This window comes from Adiantum capillus-veneris, chromosome 11, assembly GCF_014529385.1.
Source record: "Adiantum capillus-veneris isolate H3 chromosome 11, ASM1452938v2, whole genome shotgun sequence".
Lineage (NCBI taxonomy): Eukaryota > Viridiplantae > Streptophyta > Polypodiopsida > Polypodiales > Pteridaceae > Adiantum > Adiantum capillus-veneris.
In genome coordinates, this window is record NC_140941.1 from 77,933,447 (window position 1) to 77,953,152 (window position 19,706).

At 37.6% G+C, this 19,706-nt stretch overlaps 1 pseudogene; it reads left to right on the forward strand.

The window, feature by feature from the left end:
* The first annotated feature begins 578 nt into the window (after nucleotides 1-578).
* Nucleotides 579-16,414, forward strand: LOC147447498 (pentatricopeptide repeat-containing protein At2g03380, mitochondrial-like; annotated as a pseudogene).
* Nucleotides 16,415-19,706: the final 3,292 nt, after the last annotated feature.

A 19,706-nucleotide genomic window follows, 5' to 3' on the forward strand; every position in this document is an offset into this window, starting at 1 on the left:
TCTCTCTCTTGCAAAATTATTGTTCATGCCAAGTTAATTAAGTACTATGTTTATGTTGCTACCATCAATTAAGTTCACCCTCCATGCTCTCAAAGTAATCTCACAAAAATGCTCACTCAAATTCTCTTAATTCCGCTATCCTCAAAGTTCATAGGCCATTTTCATTACATGATTGAGTTAATTGAGGTCTCTAAGGCGCCCATAGAGAATTCTATCATCCAGTAGGTGGTAGACATATTTGATGCCAGGACAACCACTGTCACTAGTAGCAACCATGAGCTACGTCAAGTACTCCCACCTTGATTGCCACTATGTTTAAGCTTCCTCATCATAATAAACCCAGGGTTTCAATAGCTAGAGAGGGTAATCTGCAATGTTCAACTTAAAAGGATTACAATAGCTAGTGGATAACATGAAGGAAATATTACTAACTCTTAGGGTAATTTGCAATGTTCAACTTAAAAGAATAACAATAGCTAGTGGATAACATGAATGAAATTTTGGATGCTTTTTCTTAAGGGTACAACACACCACTAGCCAACCAATTACTCATCAACCACCTCCAAGAAGGTCAAGGCATGGATAATGTGTCGGATGTAAAACAAGAAGATATAGATGAAGAGAATCAAGATGATAAGGAGGATGAAGATGATAGAGAGAATGACACTACTATGCTAGATTTAGATTCATTTCCTAAGAAAGACGATGATGATGATGAGGATGATAATGATACCCCTGATCAAAGAAGGATAATTTGGTCACACTAAAGAAACCCTAGATCAGCCCAAGGAGTAGCAATAAAAAGTTCTAGCAGACCAAGAAAATGAACCAGATGCGATTGAAAAGTAGTAGAACAATAAAAAACAGAACCAATTACAATTTGCATGCATGCATAAGGGTAAAGATATACAAATTGAGAAAGATTCAGATACTCAATCCACCTCTTTAGTTTTAGATCAATTTTCTAATCTCTCACTTGAGGAAGGGAACGTATTTTTAAGTTTGGGCATATCTAAACAAAGATGATACTTACACCAATCTAGAGAGATTCAATGTTAGGGAAATGGTAGGACAAGAGGGGGACAAACAACCTAGGCAAAGCTGAATAGAAATTCATATTCAAGGGCTCATAAAGATAAGATATAGTCCTATAAGAGGATATAGTTGGGTAGATATGAGTATTCCCAAGTTCCTGGTGCCCTTTCACTTGTAACCTTGTGGGTCGCGTCTTGGGAGAGAAAGAAGGTCGTGATTTGTGAATACATGCATGAGATGATTTTCACGGCATGTATGCGCTCTTGGAAAGAAGAAGGTTTAGGATGCTCTTTTGTCAAAAAAAATGCAAGAAAGGCCTTTTATACACTCAAAGAGTATATGTTGACCTACATAATCTTTTGTATAGACGTTATTAGAGTGATTACTAGACTTAGTGCTACTACCACAATTCTCCATGGTTTCTCTCCAATTGGGTTCACAGTTAGGGTCACAATAGTGACCACCATCAATTTCCAAGGGCCATTCCCGTAAAAGTTTTTGACAGTGCTCTCCATGAAATCAAAGGACTTGAGCCTTATACTCTAAGAATCAAGGCAATGCCACTGAATTGATGATACAAAGCCAATGCTTTTGACCAAGAGATTTGGAGATCTCAATAAGGATATTTTGAAAAGAGAACTCTTCATGAAAGAACTATCGAGGTTCCAAAGTCTTCGAAATCCCACCAAAATGCATAGAAATGAAGGCCCATAAAATATCTATTTTATGCATGAAAAGCATGCCAATCATATAGGGTATCACATACAAGGAAAAAACAACTACTGACATGAGTCAAGGCTCAAAAGAAAAATAAGGTTTGGCATGAGCAAGAGAAATCAGCCATTCAGAATGCAACAATTTGGTGTGCTTTGGAAAATCCAGCAATGGCACTACAAAGAGTTGGATTTTTTAAAGAGCTTAAATTTATTTTCTTGCAATGGAAAATGAGGCAATATATACATGATGTTGCAATATAGGTACGCACACAATTTCGAATTTAAATTTTGATTTCTTCCAATCATGCAACATAAGACACACCATCAAGGAATTATTCTTCATCGCCAGTGGTAACGATGGAGCACAGTACTTGACAAGGTCAATTGTTTCTTATAAGATCACCAAGATCAACTCTCAATTAAAGATGTGATTTTTTAGTAGGGTCTATTTATGAACACGTTGCTAAGTATGGAAGGGAGTCTAGACATTGGCTTATGCATGACATAGGTCATCATGTCAGAATCCAATGAATATGGTAGCAACCCCAACTGGTTAGCAAGGTCCAGGGTTATTGAGTTTGTTTATTTTTTTACTCACTCTTGACATTGTTAGGCAGTGACACAACCCAATCTTGAGTAAAGTGGTCGGGATATTTGTACATGATGTTTATAGACATCTCTAGAGCTTGATATTCCACTGACCTTCGTAGGTGGAGGTCCATGGAGAGACTACAACATTAATAGGTTTCCAAACCTCTGAAGCTTGTGCTTTGTGTAACAAAGATAGCAAGGCTTTGCTCTTGACAATTTTATCATGCATGGCATGTGAATTTCTAATGAGGACTTAAAAGGCTACGAGCATAAAAACTCAGTAAATTTTCATTATTGAGAAGAAATTATGAGAAACAAAACTTCAGGTTTATGGATATGGAATGGTAGCTTTCAAAGATTGAGATATGCTATCTTGCTAGTGTATATGAGAAAATATCTAATGGGTGATGGCATGGACCAAGCCAAGGGGCTTACATGGTCCATAGCACAAGCTCTATGTATATCCGAATCCATGGCCATGAGATGGACTCGAAGTAAGTTACTTCAAAATCCATAGCTATGAGCCGAAATCACAACTTATAATCTCAAAACTGGAGGACTGCAAAATTCATTCTCAAGTGAACATTTGCTCCTAGATTTTGAGACAACTAGCATAGAGTGGACAACAAGGTTGGAAAATTTCAAGTTTTTACTATTTTTCATGTATTTTTAAACTTTAATTTGGAAAGAGTGATAGCTTGCCAAGAAAAGTGCATTGAATAACAAGAACCAAGGCATCTCATTAGGGCACAAAAAGGACTCAAGAACGGTTGTGTAAGGAATTGGTTAACTTGCTGATTAGCGAAGCCATTGATGATCAAATCGGCTTTAATTTTAGCCATTTTGAGCATTTAAAGCATATCTATCGAATTAAACATATCTAGGTACACATCTGTAGATATTAAAAAACATATCCTTTTCACACCACTCCTTTGTGGTACACCTCAAAGTTTGTTCTTATTCAAGTGACTCGGCGGTAAACAACTATTTCTTCACTTTTGAAATACTTACATTCCCTCCTCTCTCTCTCTCTCTCTCTCTCTCTCTCTCTCTCTCTCTCTCTCTCTCTCACTCATGACCTTTTGTTTGACTCTACTCACCTGCACGATCTTTCCCTACACTCCTATAATGCTAGCTTTGATTGTGTTGCTAGATCCATTATACCTTTTGTGACTCTTTTTTTCACAACGACATCCCCTTTGGCTCTCTTATATAGAGCCAAAGTGCATGACATGTGAAGACCTCCATGTAGATGACATGGGTGACTTCACCCTCACAAGCTTTCCAAGATTTCTCTCTACCACCACAAGAGGAATGCCACTTCTGCTATGGCTAGAAGGAACACCATTGCAAGAGGACCACCATTTGGCTCTCTTCACCCTCACAAGATTTCTAAATTTTATCACCAATTTTTCTCTAGCTAGGAATCTCACTTCAGCACCACAAGCTTTCCACTTTTTGTACTCTCGGGAGAAGCTCATTAAGGATATGGACATCAAGCTCAACCAAGTGTAAGTAGCCATGAGGGTTGTGTGTTAGAGGCCGTTTATACATGGGAAAAGAGCTTGAGTAGCATAAGCCAAGGGAACAAGGAAATCACTGCTCTTATAGATATCACTTCAAGTGATTTTTTGCTTGATGCTTTTTCTCTTTCAAGGAAGTGAATATCATTGTAAACAATTCCATCTACAAAAGAAGTAACCACCTCATCTAGTAGGTCTCTTTATAAAAAAAATTCAATGACACAAACACCTTTTATAACTGATGAGACAAAAAATATTTCCATTCCTTACAAAAAGGGTCTACCAAATGCTCAAACATAAATGAGAGATCAAATGAAAGATAGAAATTAAGCTCAACTTTGTCATTATAAGACTTGGCAAAGAAAACTACGAATATAAATAAGGAAAAACTAGCGAAACATGTCGTTGGGCAAGCTGAAGCTAGAGTTCACAAAAAGGCTCCTAAAAAGTGAAAGGGGGATAATGGAATACCTAGTATCAATTAAATCCACAAGAAGAAAACTCAAACGTACCTAGTATCAATTAAATACACAAGAAGAAAACTTGAACTTAGTAAATTGGACTATCCTCTATAATGAAAAGTTACAAGTTAAGACAATCTCACTATTTACCTTTTAATGTCGTTCTAACTCTTCTTAATGACTCAAAGTAAATGCTACATTTTACATAGTACAAAATTTACTATTTTTAACATCATTGATGCATTGAGAATGCCCAAAAATCCTAAGAACGACTGGCTACATGCCTTGTTTGGACACACGGAGAGGCCATTAAGCCCAAAAATGGCCTTAGAGGCCCTATCTTGCACGACGCAAAAATTGGAGGGTAGGGACAGAGCCTCTAGAGGCATTTTTTGGGCCTAATGGCATCCCCAAGTGTCCAAACAAGGCATATAGCCAATCGTTCTTGGGGGTTTTGGGCGTTTTGAAGGCATCATCAATGTCAAAAACATCAAACATTGGTGTATTTGGAAGTTATAATTTTTTATATTGTGAGTAATTGAGATTTCATGTTTTTAAACTAGATGATCATGATTTTTGGGATAAAACTTTATCTTGTTTTGTTAGCTAATGAAAATCTCTACACGTTCTCATTTTCCACCACCCACTTAACTAGGATAGAGCACTAAGAGAAGTTGTTGCAAGTGAATGGAGGTGATTAGAGTCAGGTATTTGCTCCCGATGGTATCCATGATGGGGCAATCCGCTTGAGAAGAAGGAGCATGTGGCTGGAGTCAAGATTTGTACATATGGTAGCAAGATTTGTGTGTGAAAAATGTTCGTTTATTTGAACAATTTTCAAGTTCAGTAAGCTTGTTTTTTATTGAACAAATGGTGCAACCAGAGATGGTTGGTGCTTTCAAGTAGACAATGCAATTCTATGGGTTCCTATTGGTGCATGACATAATGCCAAAGAAGGTATGAAGGTCTTGGGTAGTCAATGAGATCGGAAAATATATGCTTGATGTAGTTTTTTAGTCCAAGACGGCTCCAAAAAGGGTGAATCGGGATGATAGGTCAAAGTGTCCAAAGTGTTGGGGTTGTGCACTAGAATGTGGTGTTCGAGATGCTTTATAAGCCAATCTAGACGGCTCCTCAAACGCAACTATGGCATGAAAGATATCACAGCTCAAAGTGGGAATGCTTTGCAAATCTCTGGTGGATAAGTTCAAAGTGCTCGGGTTGTGGTGCATGCTGGTCTTTTTGGATCATCAATCGGAGCTCAAATGGCAAGTTATTGCTAGATGTCATTTTGCCAGGGGCTAGTTGTGTGGTACTTTGGCTACAAATGTGTCATACAAGCATAGTTCATTAGGGAAATTCTTCACTCCTGCCTCCTTGAGTGTTATCCAAGGTAGTGGCTAGTCCCTTATAAGCACAAAATTTTGTGGGATTTTGTGGATAATAATGCGATTGCTTTGATTTCATACGAACAACCATTGGCTAAATGAATTCAAGTAAAAAGAGATTGTGAACAAAGTTTAGTAAAAACTCTATTGATGCCACTTGAAACATTTTCATCTTTGATGTGTGTGCATGATCCATTACTGCCCTCTACACGTGCGCCTTTCTGCCTACTCTAGCTTCTCTAGGTTGTTGATCCAATCTTCTTTAAACAAGGGTGTCACAGCCGTAGGGAGGATCTAACCATGGCCCATAGGTTGTGCATAACATCCTAGGCCTTGTGCTTCAATTTGTATGTCCATTTCTTGATGAATCTTCCCCGAGGCAATCATGTTTTTCCTTCTTGCAGGTTGAGTCTTCACCAAGGGGTACATCTTTATTTCTACCACAATGGGTTTTTAAAATCTACTTTGGACTTTCGAAAGCAAGTAGTCTACGTCAATTGTACCAGCTTGCACCCTTTGCAAAGAAATCACAGCTGCAGCAGAAGTAACAAGTCTTGGTTTTCCTCGTTTCCTCCACCCGCAAAAGCTCATAAAGTAGGTGCTCGTTAGAAAGAAACGTGTGCTTTGCCTTAGTATGCACAACAAGATACAAAAGAAAATGGCACATTTTTCTATCCAAGTCAAACAAAGTTCCCTCTTTGAGACCACTTGTTGATGAGAACAAAGCAGAACCCTATTGCTTCTCTAACCGACATGGCGATGGAGATTGGAAGCAGACAAGAGAAAATAAGGATAAGTAGATAAGCACATGAGCAAATAGAAAGAATAGAAGAGAGATACTAGATTTTCATAGGCCTTTAAATAGGATAACAATGATAGGATAATGTTTAAATTGAACTTGACCACCCAAGTTGGGCTGATCCCAACTCTTATGGCCTAATATTAGCCTCATATACACAAGGTGTTATCTAATCTCTAGTATATGAGGATTTACAAATGATGACACATAAGTTAAAGAATTGATTACGGCCTTGGCCAAAGATTTGTAACAATGAAGATTATACAAACAAGAAGGTACAAAATTGATATGTACGTATATTTGGACACATGTTTGGATGCCATAAAAAGTATCCCTTCTTAATTATAACCAAGAAACATCATGTTCATATTTCATTGCTAGAGACTTAGCTACATACACAAGACCAAGCAAAAACCATTCATGTCCTCACCTCTAGAAGTGTAGTTTTTTTCTGGCTACTAAATTTAGAAGAGATCTATGAGGATAAAAAATTAATCATTAACAAGAAAATGCTTATAGTTTTCAACTAGTATATATTGACATTTTGTCTTATATTATCACGCAAGGAGTTTAACACTAGTTTGGTACCAAATAAGGACACTTCAGTGTCCTTTTTGATAGATTCAGATGAAATGCTACTTGCATCAGATGGTGTATTTAAGAAAACCCTCTTGATATGGTTAAATATGTCAGGTAGATGGTCTTTTAAAAATATAACCTTGCATTCTAGAAGTTATCATGATCAAGAACTATACTCATCAATTGGACCCCCATAAGAGTGCAATTGATGATTTGAGGAAATCGACTTTACAAGCTTAAGAAAAAATGAAGAGACCTTGCAGATAATTGTACGTGACTTTTCCATAATTGTGCTATAGGTAATTGCAAGTTTCATGTGCAAAATAATATACTCGAGAGTATAGAGAATTATGCAAGGTTGTATATGTTTGATATGGCCATTTCAAGCATATCATTGTATAAAAGTAAAATTTTGTTTTCGATGTAATTATGCGTTTTAGAAAGTGATACATTGCTTACCCTCTCTATTGGGGACTCAAGGTAGCAACAAGTATAAGTGCTTTGTTAAGCAACAATTATTAGACCATTTCAAATATTCAAAATTGCGTATGAGAAGACTTTGATATTTTTATATTTGAGACATAAGCATTCAAAACCTCAATTAACATCAAACTTCCCACATAGATCAGCTAAATGTGTAAAAGTACATGGTACAAACACAATTGGAACACCTAAAATCTTGGTTTCAATGTTACTGTAAAGGACTCAAGACTTTGAAGAGATTTTGCACATTAAAAAATTCAAGATAGGGTTCAAGCAACAAGTTTTAATGGAGTTAGGGAGTCAAAAAATACATAGTTTCTTGGTTTCAACATATATAGTCATCTGTAGTTATCAAATTGTAGTAGAATAGTCCCAATCTCATAAGAAGGCCAAAATTATGATGTTAATCAGTATGAGCTTAAGTATATAATTATATGTATAACTTGCAAGTGAGTTGGAAAGTAGTCCTTGAATGGCATTCCGTTGTTTTGTAACATTAAGTACTAAGACTTGGCTTTTACAAACATAGAAAAGATCATCTCTACATAAAGACATTTTATGAGATTTTTGGCAACACAACCTGAAATTTTTCTAAAATTTATGACTTAAAACTTACTATAATTCTCTCCATAGGGCTTGTATTTTGACATGGCTAGAAATCTTATGTTTTTGTTTCCTCATGAACATTTTACAGTAGAAGCAATGTGTAAAAAACTTGTTTTTAGCTTTACAAATAAATTGCCAAAACTTAGTAGGAAAACATGACACTTTAGTGTCTCAGAACATGAATATCCAATTATAGGACTAGTGTTAATCTCTTTTAAATCTTGGAATATCATTCTCAATTTTTTATATTTTATTATCTATTCTCTTTTACAAGTATTGTTTCATCATTAAAGGCTAATACTTTCTTCTTTTCTAGGCATTCCAAAAGGATTCCTCTTTGACTCATGAGATTTCTCTTGAGATTCTTAAGCTCGAGCAAAATGGTGTACTGCAGATTTTGAGAGAGAAATTCCTTGGTAAAGACAATTGTGGTAGCTCAATTATTGCAGGCACCAACATTAGTTTTGAGAACTTTGGCGGTCTGTTTATTATTGTTGGATCACTATACACATTTTGTGTATTGATGAGATTATTGGGATGGTTTTTTTAATATTATGAGAAATATGCAAATAAAAAATCTCCAACTGATGAAGAGACGTCATCAAAAAACTCATAAAGGTCTAATTATAGTCCAAGAATATACATGTAGCATAATAAACACAATCATGTATATTCTTGAATATAAAAAGAGCTTTCTTTTGTATTTGATAACTTGGTCCATATTATATTTATGGCATGTCAAATTTCTCCTCAAATGTGGTTACTTTAATAACATGGAGATTGATTTTTTACTCTCACAGATATCTTCCTTGATTATACTCCATAATAAGCTAAAATATTGAGATTCATCTCAAGGTGGTAAAATGACACAGCTGGATGTAAATATATTGGAAACATAATCTTATGGAAATGGCGTGTGAGTACCTAAAGATAGATGATTTTGTACTTTGAAAGAATCCCCTCGAGGTCTAATTGCATCAAAAGACCTTTTAAGTGTTGAAAAAATCTCAAAATTTGGCACAAATATCTTGTTGCAAACCTGTCAAAAATTGCTTGCTTCACCTACTCCCATGTTTGCTTCTTGTCTTCTTCCAATCCTTCAAACCACTCATGAGCTTCATGAAAAAAAATACCCACACTCTACTCAAGCTTTAAAGTTCTCAAACTACAAGCTCTACCTACCTATAGACATGGCAAAGTGAGTCTAGTTGATTAAAGCTTAGAATCAAATCAATGGCTACCAAAAGACACAACAAGGATCATCAAAAATACGAAAACACAAGCCATAATTATTCCCCTCTCCAACGGTTGCAAAATCAATGCCAAACTTCAATATGCTTGACTATTTGGTATCACCTTAATCCTAATGGCACCAATATATGGCCATGTTGTCTTACAAAAATACCTAACTTCTTCCCTCAATTCCTCGCAGACACACATGCATGGAAACCTCAAAACTATCATAGACTCTCCCAAGGAGAACTAGTCTTGCTTGGTGGGCCTTTGCCGCACATAATCTGATAGACTTTTGAGCATAGTCGGTTAGTTGGTTGTGGTTGTTGTCAACTTGGGTTTTGTTGTGGTGACACAAAAAAATGAGTAGAACCAATTGATATGCACCAATAATAGTTCAGATTGGGACTTGATGAGCATTGGGAAGAAGCAAGTTGTGTCCCTTAGTGCTCCATATACAACAAAGGGCTACTAAATAGGGTAATTGAATCGAGCAAAAGGATTGCGACTTAATCTACTTTGATAGTTGTTTGCAAATTTCACCATTCAACCTAGTAATATCAAACATTTAGTCTCTAAACCGTGGAACCATTTTGTGACACTGATCTTATTCTCAATCAAGAGTACTCAATTTTCCTTTATTTCAATATATAGGCTAAATTGCTAGACTATGAGAAAATAAATGCATGCCTATTCGATATATAGATACGATGATTGAAATTGAGCATGCACTAATGAGAAAAACATATGGCTAAACTAAACTTAAGGAAGCTTGAAAAACTTAAATATACAAAAAGCATAAGTAGAATATAAAAATTGAACTACACTACCAACTTGATAATCCTGTACGACTGTCATCGAATTGTCTAAGTCGGAAGACAATGTTTGAGTCAAGCTACAAAAAAGCAATGTGAATAGCTAAACATATCATCTTGCAATGAAACGTCACAGGTTGAAACTGCAAAGTATACAGTGCGCGTCATGCAGAGGTGCCATACAAAAGTATGGTGGAGAGTTGGCACTATGGTTTCTCCAAAAATTTTGAGAAACGGAAGTCGTGCCCTGCCCCGTAGCGTTTATGTGTTGCGCCAACCAAACACATAGTCATGGGATGTTGGATACATATAACAAACCTTGTAGTGTAGTCGCGCTTGTGCAATTGAAACGTCAAGTGTTGTGAATATATGTCCTTCCGACTAGACACACGTATTAAGACAAATACAGGAGACATGGCATATTGAAAAAGCTTAAAGAGAAGTATATCTAATTTTATATTCTATGTTGAAGGTTCGCTACATAAAGAGTTATACAAGCTTTTGGATATATTTTTCCTTGTTAAAATTGCACTATCTCTCTTAGCTCCGTAGTCAACACTTTCTCATACCTTATGCTGTAGCGAGTGTTTTATTTGCAGTGTGCCCTCTCCTTGTAGACCAAGCGGGGCTTCTCCTCAATTATACAACTCGTCGGCCATGCAGTAGTATGCTATCATACATGGGGTCTTGCTTGGTGGGCCTCACTATATAACATCTATAGAATGTTTTATAGTAATGTGAAAATGCAACATGAAATGAATAAGGTGTTAATGAAATGCAACATGAAATGAAGTGCTTCACTGACCTACAATGTTGTATTGGTGCTTTTCAATTGTCCACTCTACAAGCCGATAATTGAGTCAAGCTACAAGAAAGGAATGTGAATAGTTAAACATTATGTCATACAATGAAACGTCACATATCAAAATATCAAAGTATATAGTGCACTTCATGCAAAATTTCCAAAAAAAAATATGATGGAGAGTTGGCACTGTGGTCTCTCCAAATATTATAAGAAACGAAAGCCGTGCCCTGGGCCTGCCCCGTAGCGTTTATGTGTTGCACCAAGCAAACACATAGTAATGGGGGAGCAGGATGCAGATAACAAACCTTGTAGTGTAGCCCAACTGGAGTCACTCTTGTGCAATTGAAACATCTGGTGTTGTGAATAGATGTTCTCCTACCATACAAAAAACACACATTCAGGTAAATACAGGAAATGTAGCATATTGATTAAGCTTAAAGAGAAACATATCTAATTTTATGTTTTATGCTGAAGGTTTGGTACATAAAGAGTTACATGTGCTTTTCGTTAGATTTTTCCTTTCTAAAATTGTCATCAAGTTCTTGTTATGTCTTATGCTGTAGACATCTTTCTATTTGCAGTGCGCTTTCTTCTTGTAGACCAAGCAGGGCTTCTTCTCAATTATGTAGTTCAACGTCCATGCAATAGCATGCTATCAAACATAGGGTCTGTCCTCAAGACCTATAAGGGTCTTTCCAATCGCAAGGTTATATTCATGGGAGCGGTCATAGTGGTCACCTTAGGGACTTTTTTTTTGGCTAAGGAAAACAAGAAAACCTCCTTTTTCTCACCAAGTAAAGATGCAGCTCTCTAAAATTGATGGGCCTTCCAAAAAATTATCTTACGGGGGAGCCCTCTTACACTTGTGCATGCACTTTCATCTACCTCGTGTATGGGATCCCTCCTATGCACCCTTGCCAACTCATCAAGCCTCAGCCTCGACGAGTTTCTGTTTGAGTCTACCACTACTCATGTGATATATGTTCTTTAGATACTGTGTGTTTGCTATTTTCAATGGGTCTTCCTTCCCTCTCCTCCATTATTTTGCAGTTTGGATTGCTGCTACCATCGGATTCTCCTTGTGCTAATTATATCAACACCCGAGGATTTCTGTTTTGGTGTGGACAGCCAGTTACCCTTGCTCTCTTGATGACCTCAGTATAGGGTGATGCTCATTTAGCTCTAGGCACGGAAACAACATTTTGGTGGGCAGTTCTCTAATGAGTATGTATTACAAGTGCGGAGCCCTGGCAAAGGCTCAATATGTGTTTAGTGAACTTTTTCTTCGAGATGGGGTCTCTTGGAGTGCAATGATTGCAACATATGCTAGCAGCTAGGCGAGGGTGGGGCGAGGTGGCAGCATCGCAGACATTGAAAAAGGCAAAGAAATACACATTCAGGTTGTTAGAAAGAAGTTCTTGCAATTCGGCATTACTACTGTCGAAAATGTTTTGGTGGACATGTAGGTATGCCAAGTGTAATGCCCTTGCAAAGGATCATCAAGTATTCAAACACCTTTCACTCTCAAACATTATTACTTGGAATGCACTTATCACAGGCTATTGCCAACATGGACTCTATGAGGAAGCGTTGACTTGTTTCCAGGAGATGAAATGTGAAGGGTTGCCTCGAAGTGCAGTGACCTTTGTTTGGTGGGTATGTATAGCATGTGTGGTGCATTTGAGAAGGTCCGAGCAATTTTTGTTCGGGATATTGTTTCTTTCAATGCATTGATGGAGGGACAGCATGGTCGTTGTGAGGAAGCTCTTGAATGTCTAACGAGTATGAAAGAGGAGGGCTTATCTCCTGGTCTTGTGAGCTTTGCTTTCTTACTCAATGTTGAGAGAGAGAGAGAGAGAGAGAGAGAGAGAGAGAGAGAGAGAGAGAGAGAGAGAGAGAGAGAGAGAGAGAGAGAGAGAGAGAGAGAGAGAGAGCACAGAAATAGAACCCCAAAGTGTGTAGAATACACACATGAGATGATGCATATATAGAGGGGACCTGGGTGCCATATATAGAGAAGCCATATATTGAGTAGCTTCACATATAAGCTCAACACCCCCGCTCAAATAAGGGTCCCTAACTGTGGATGAAAAAACCCTTGGGGGATCAAGGGAAAAACCCACAGCTCTATATACACCCACCCTTATATTATAAAAATCATTGAATGTACAAATGTTCATGAGGATCTACATCACTCCTTTTACAATGAATATTTTATGAGGAGCTACATCACTCCTTTTACAATGAATATTTTATGAGGAGCTACATCACTCCTTTTACAATGAATGTTTTATGAGGAGTAACATTACTCCTATCCTACCAAATACAATAATGAATACAAAGGTTCAATAAAGAGGTGTAAAAGCTATCGATTAGCTCGTAATCAAAAGTGTCTCCATGAATTTTCTGTGTAGCTTGTCATCAATATGGCATCACCAAACATGTCTTCATTTAAATCTTTTATTGTCACCAAGTTTGTCTTCATAAAATCAATTCTTTGATCAATCCTACCTAGATCATAGACTCAAAAAACATAGTCATGAAAATTATTAGCATCGTTAGTGAAATAATTACATTCACAATTCCATAAGAGATGGTTCGTGATGCCACTCTTTTGACGACATATATACAAACGACAACATATGGTACATAAAGTATGAACGTAAAAGTACAAGATGTGTGATTACATGATGCAAATGACATGTGTATATACTACATAAAACGACATTTATCAACGTAGTGATATCAATGAATATAATCAAAGTATTAACAAAAGATTATCATTGTCTCAACGAAACAGCATCATAGTATCATCGAGAATAACCATGGCATCAACGAAACAACATCATGGTATCACCAAGAATAACCATGGCATCAACAAAATATCATCATGGTATCACCAAGAATAACCATGGTATCAACAAAACAACATCATGGTATCACTGAGAATAACCATGGCATCAACGAAACAACATCATGGTATCACCGAGAATAACCATGGTATCAATGAAACAATATCATGGTATCACCGATAATAACCATGGAATCAACGAAATATCATCATGGTATCACTGAGAATAACCATGGTATCAACGAAACAACATCATGGTATCAATGAAATATCATCATGGTATCAATGAATATCACCATGATCAAAGTACTAACAAAACATCATCATGGTACCATCAAATCACTATGGTATCAACGAGAGATTATCAATAAAACAACATAAAATATATCCCTAGAAGAATAATTATACGAGAATCAATGAACGAATATATCATATAACAAAAGATCATGTATCAACAATAGCTCGATAGAATTTGGACAATCATCAACGGCTCGGCTGAATCGCAACGATATGTAATTGGCTTCTGCATCAAAGTTACATTAGTAAAAAATATATGATTGATGAAGAGAAAATATAATAGAGAAATTTTCAATTATGAGAAAAATCAAAAGCAAAAAGTAAAATTTGATTTTCAAACATGTTCGCAGTTCGAGAATGATAACCCAAAATTGGTGCAGAATTTAGAGAAAGTTTCTTCTGCAAAGTTGTACACCACATCGATTCCGATGGCTTGAGCGAATAGTTTCTGCAAAATCATTTTCAATTAGCAGAAAAATCAAAAAACAAAAAAAAGAAAGTTGCTTTTCAGGCATGTATGCAGTCCGCCAACGATAACTCAAAATCAGTGCTGAATTTGAAACAACTTTCTTCTGCAAAGTTATAGACCACATCGATTTCAGCGCCTTCACGGGCTATTTTTGCAAAATCAATCTCAATTAGGAGAAAAATTGGAAACAAAAAATGAAAGTTGCTTTTCAGACATATACGCAGTCTGCCAACGATAACTCAAAATTAGTACAGAATTTGGAAAATTTTCTTCTACAAAGTTTTAGAGCACATCAATTCCTGTGCCTCCTATGGTTAGTTTCTAAAAATCTTTTTCAATTAGAAGAAAAATAAGAAACAAAAAGCGAAGTTGCTTTCCAGACATGTACGTAGTCCGCGAACAGTAACTCAAAATCAGTGCAAAATTTGAAACAACTTTCTTCTACATAGTTGTAGACCACATTGATTTCGGTGCCTTTAGCAAGTAGTTTATGCAAAATCATTTTCAATCACGAGGAAAATAAAAACAAAAAGCAAAGTTGCTTTTCAGGTATGTACGCAGTCCGCGAACAATAACTCAAAATCGGTGCAGAATTGGAAAAAAAGTTTTTCTGCAAAGTTGTAGACCACATTGATTCCGATGCCTTACTCAACTAGTTTTTGAAAAATCTTTTTCAATCAGGAGAAAAATTAAAAAACAAAAAGCGAAGTTGCTTTTCAAGCATGTACGTAGTCCGCGAACGATAACTCAAAATCGGTGCAGAATTTGAAAAAAAACTTTCTTCTACAAAGTTGTAGACCACATCGATTTCGGTGCCTTTCGCGGATAGTTTCTGCAAAATTGTTTTCAATCAGGAGAAAAATCTAAAACCAAAAACGCCATGCTCTGATACCATGTTGAGAGAGAGAGAGAGAGAGAGCATAGAAATAGAACCCCAAAGTGTGTAGAATACACACATGAGATGATGTATATATAGAGGGGACCTGGGTGCCATATATTGAGTAGCTTCATATATAAGCTCAACACTCAAAGCCTATCGAGGTGTAGGAGCAGTTGAGAAGGGAGAAAGAGTACACGCTGAGATTGTAAGCAAGGGATTGCAGGGTGTTCAAGTACAAGAGAATGCATTGGTAGATATGTATGTGAAGTACGGCATGCTGGCTATGGCACAATTAGTGTTGAATGAGCTCCCCCTTCGGTGTGTAGTCTCATGGATTGCACTTATCGTTGGATATTCTCAACATGGGCATTATGAGACAAGAAGGCCTCCTTCCCGACGCTATGGTTTCTTCTTGCATGTTGAAAGCCTGTGGCAGCTTAGGAGTGACAGAGATGGGAGAGGAAGTTCATGTTGAGATCATGCGAAAGGAGTTGCTGGAACACAATGTTGTACTTGGTTGTGTGCTGGTCGACATGTATGCCAAATGTGGTATGCTTGCAGGCGCACAAGATGTATTTGAAGAGGTTTCAGCTCAAAGCATGGTCTCTTGACCACACTTATTGCTAGTTGTATAGGACAATTTTATGAAGACAATATGAGTACCACCTATGGCATAATCCCTATTTTCAAGCATCAAACCTCCATGGTAGACCTGTATGGTCGTGCGGGGCTCTTTGATAAAGTAATGGTGGTTATTTGGAAGATGCCATCAAAAGAGCTTCTAGCGTGCTTTGCTGTAATGAGTGCTTGTTCTAAATGGGGAAACGTAAGTCTTGGAAAGGTGTGTTTTGAGCTTGTAAAACAAGTGACTAGATCATCATGATGTTGTTTACAAGACTTAACTTCCTGGTTGCTAAGTGGAGGGAGGTCTTAAAATACTTTTGGAGAGAGTTTCCTAGTTGCTAATTGAGTAATTGGCAGCTGAGAAACTCTCTCTCTCCCCCCCCCCCCCCCCTCTCTCTCTCTCTCTCTCTCTCATAAGAGGGCTTAGAACCCATTGTATTACGTCAACAAGCTCAGATCCGAAGGCATTACGTTAGCCCGATAGGCGAACCAAAAATGATCGAACTCAAAGTGAAAAAAACCTTGAAATATTCAATGATTGCAAACCGTAGGGGAAACACTTCTAGAGATACAAAGTTACAAAAGACTGGTGATGCATCAAAGGCTAGGAATATAGGAGCGATGCAACAAGGTAGCAAAGAGCTAAGGCAAAAAAATGCTACCCACACTTTGACGAGGAGGTCGAAAACACCACCAAAGAAACTGCAATATCCAACTCTATCCAACTCGGATCTCCAAGGGCAATGATGGATCCCAACAAAATAGGCAACCACTACACATTGATTCTGCATCAACTTTGTGTGTGTGTGTGTGTGTGTGTGTGTGTGTGTGGTGATTATAAATATTAGAACAATCCAAAACTCAAATAAATTCAAATCCTAGGTTTCTCTCCATCTTAAGAAATTGAATAGAGGTAGTACTGTGCCTACGTTTTTTAAAGATACCGCAGTTTGGAGTAAGGTGTCTGCTCGTGCCGGAGCAGGATACCAACGCAGGAGGGCATGTGGTGGGAAAGACCTGGCCTTGCCGATTGGGCGAGAGCTTGAGTGAGATGAGAGGGACACGATCGGGGGCCAAGAAAGATGGCCTTGAGACGAGGCCGTAGTGTATTTCTGTTCTACTATTGGTGATGGGAGTGATGGAATCTATTAACATTCTCGATCTAAGAGCCTTTTGGAGCTTAGATTGAGAAGGGCACTTGCTAACCTCACCACACAGTATGCACCCTTTAAGGAGAGAGAGAGAGAGAGAGAGAGAGAGAGAGAGAGAGAGAGAGAGAGAGAGAGAGAGAGAGAGAGAGAGAGAGAGAGAGAGAGAGAGAGAGAGAGAGAGAGAGAGAGAGAGAGAGAGAGAGAGAGAGAGAGAGAGATACCTGATAATTCCATGCTCGACATGCTTCTGTTGCGGTTGATTTTTAGAAAGCTGCTACAATTGAGCATAGGTCAACTCTCCTCCTATCCTCCATCTACATGTTGCATCAGGTAGCTCTTCTTTGTTTAAAGAAGAAGGTGTAGCGATCTTTATCAGGATTGATGATGAGGGAGTTTCCCATGGTGGAGAGGAGGAGAGAATGACCTTCGATTCCATGAATCGCGGTGGCCGGCTCTGTGCAGACTTTAGAACGATGAAAAGCAGTGTTCTTGTTTTTCTTTTCCAACCTCAGTGCTGTGCAGATCTTCAAAACAAAAAGCAGCGCTGTTCTTTTTTTTTCCCTAGCATAACCTCATTGCAGGGCTCCTGGTTTTACGATCCAAGCAATGGGCAATGGCTCCGATGCTCGTGGGCAATGGCTCAGATTGTGCCAAGTGGCCAATACTACATTCAAGAAACAAGAAAAACTCCTTTTTCTCACCAAGTAAAAATGAAAATAAGAAACCCTCATTCACTCCTCTAAACACTCGAAAGCATGAAGCGAACAAGTCGAGACTGCACTCGACCACCCGAAGAAACCCTACTCTTTCCTACACACAAAGAGGTGAACATGATAATTTTTGGTCAAGCAAACATCCCCCAAGCTTGGCCACTCATGTAACCATGGCCGATGTGGCAACAATAAGACCTTTCACACCATTTGGACCCAAATGTTTTCCTTTTAGTTGCAATGTGTATTGCTAGGGAATGATTGTGAAGCAGAATGGTTATGTAATTTTCCTATTTTTCTTGAGGCTGATGCTTACATGTGGTATAAGAGCTTGCCTGACAAGGATAAAAGCATATGGTGAATGCATATGATGTATACATCAATGATTGTATGGCTCTCCCCTTGATGATGGAGATGCTGATTTTTATGCTTTTGAAAATAGTTTGAGTCATATGGGTAAGAGTATTATTGATAGGGAGGAGGACCGTGTGTCCACATGTGACTTTTCTGATGACCATGCTATGGAAAGTAAGGTTGTGGAAGAATATGCTACAATGGAAACTTAAGATGTGAACTCTTTAGAATCTTCTCTTGAGTAAGAGTTTGATGAATTTGAAGTCTATCATGGCTAGAAGACTCTCAGGATATCAATGTTGCATTGGATGCAAACTTTATCTTGATGCATGGGCTGTTACATGAGATTTCTATGGACTCCACTCCTCTCGTAAATGGTTCCACTAAAATTATCTTATGTAATCTTGTATTGAGATTGAAGCTACTAATTTTCATGCTTCTAAGAATGACATGGACCATATTTCTATGGATATTACTATGGTGTCTCGAGATAATGTTGTCACTTATGACTTGTTTGATAATGTGCCTTTGGTTGTCGATCATGTGGATGGTTGTGCTACAGAAGGTCCCATGGAGTCCCATGTTAAGACCAAAAATATTCATTTTGAAATGTTAATTTGAATCCCATATTTAAGCATGCATGATGTTATGCTCTTTGATGATGATGTATCTATTGGTGGATTTTTTGTGAGCTACATGTTGTTACAGGCTCTAATGTCAAGCAAGGGAGAATTTAAGAGGAAGTTCAAAGGATAATGAACGACAAAGTTCGAAGGATAATCTTAGAGGAAAGCTCCAAGGATAATGAAAGAGGGTTTTTGCTTTGGAAATTTTGAGAAGATGGATGGTCATATGCTTTGTTTTATTGGATTTGATATGATTACCAGCTCGAATGATGGAATGCCTTATAGTCTCAAACCTCTGATGGACAAAAGAAAGTGCTCTTTTGTGGTTTGGCATGCAAGGATACCTTGAATGTCTTGATTAGACAATTTATGGTGAGAATGTAGAATGTTTGAGAGATAGGTTTGAAATTGGTGATTTGTATAAAAATGAAGCATGAGGATTTTTGGCATGTATGCAATGCAGTCTTATGTGTATGATAGAAAAGATCTATGTTTCATGTCAAGAGCACACGGGCGTTTGCTTTTATGGGAAAAGACTTTGATATGTTATGTGTACGATTATTGGATGCAACATGGAGCTAGATTGTGAGAAAATTAAATCTCTCTTCCTAATTGAAAGGCGTCTCTATAAACAAGGCATTGAAAAAACCTTATGAGGTGCTACAACAAATCCATTGTCAATTACTTGAAAACTGGAACATTCCCTGAAG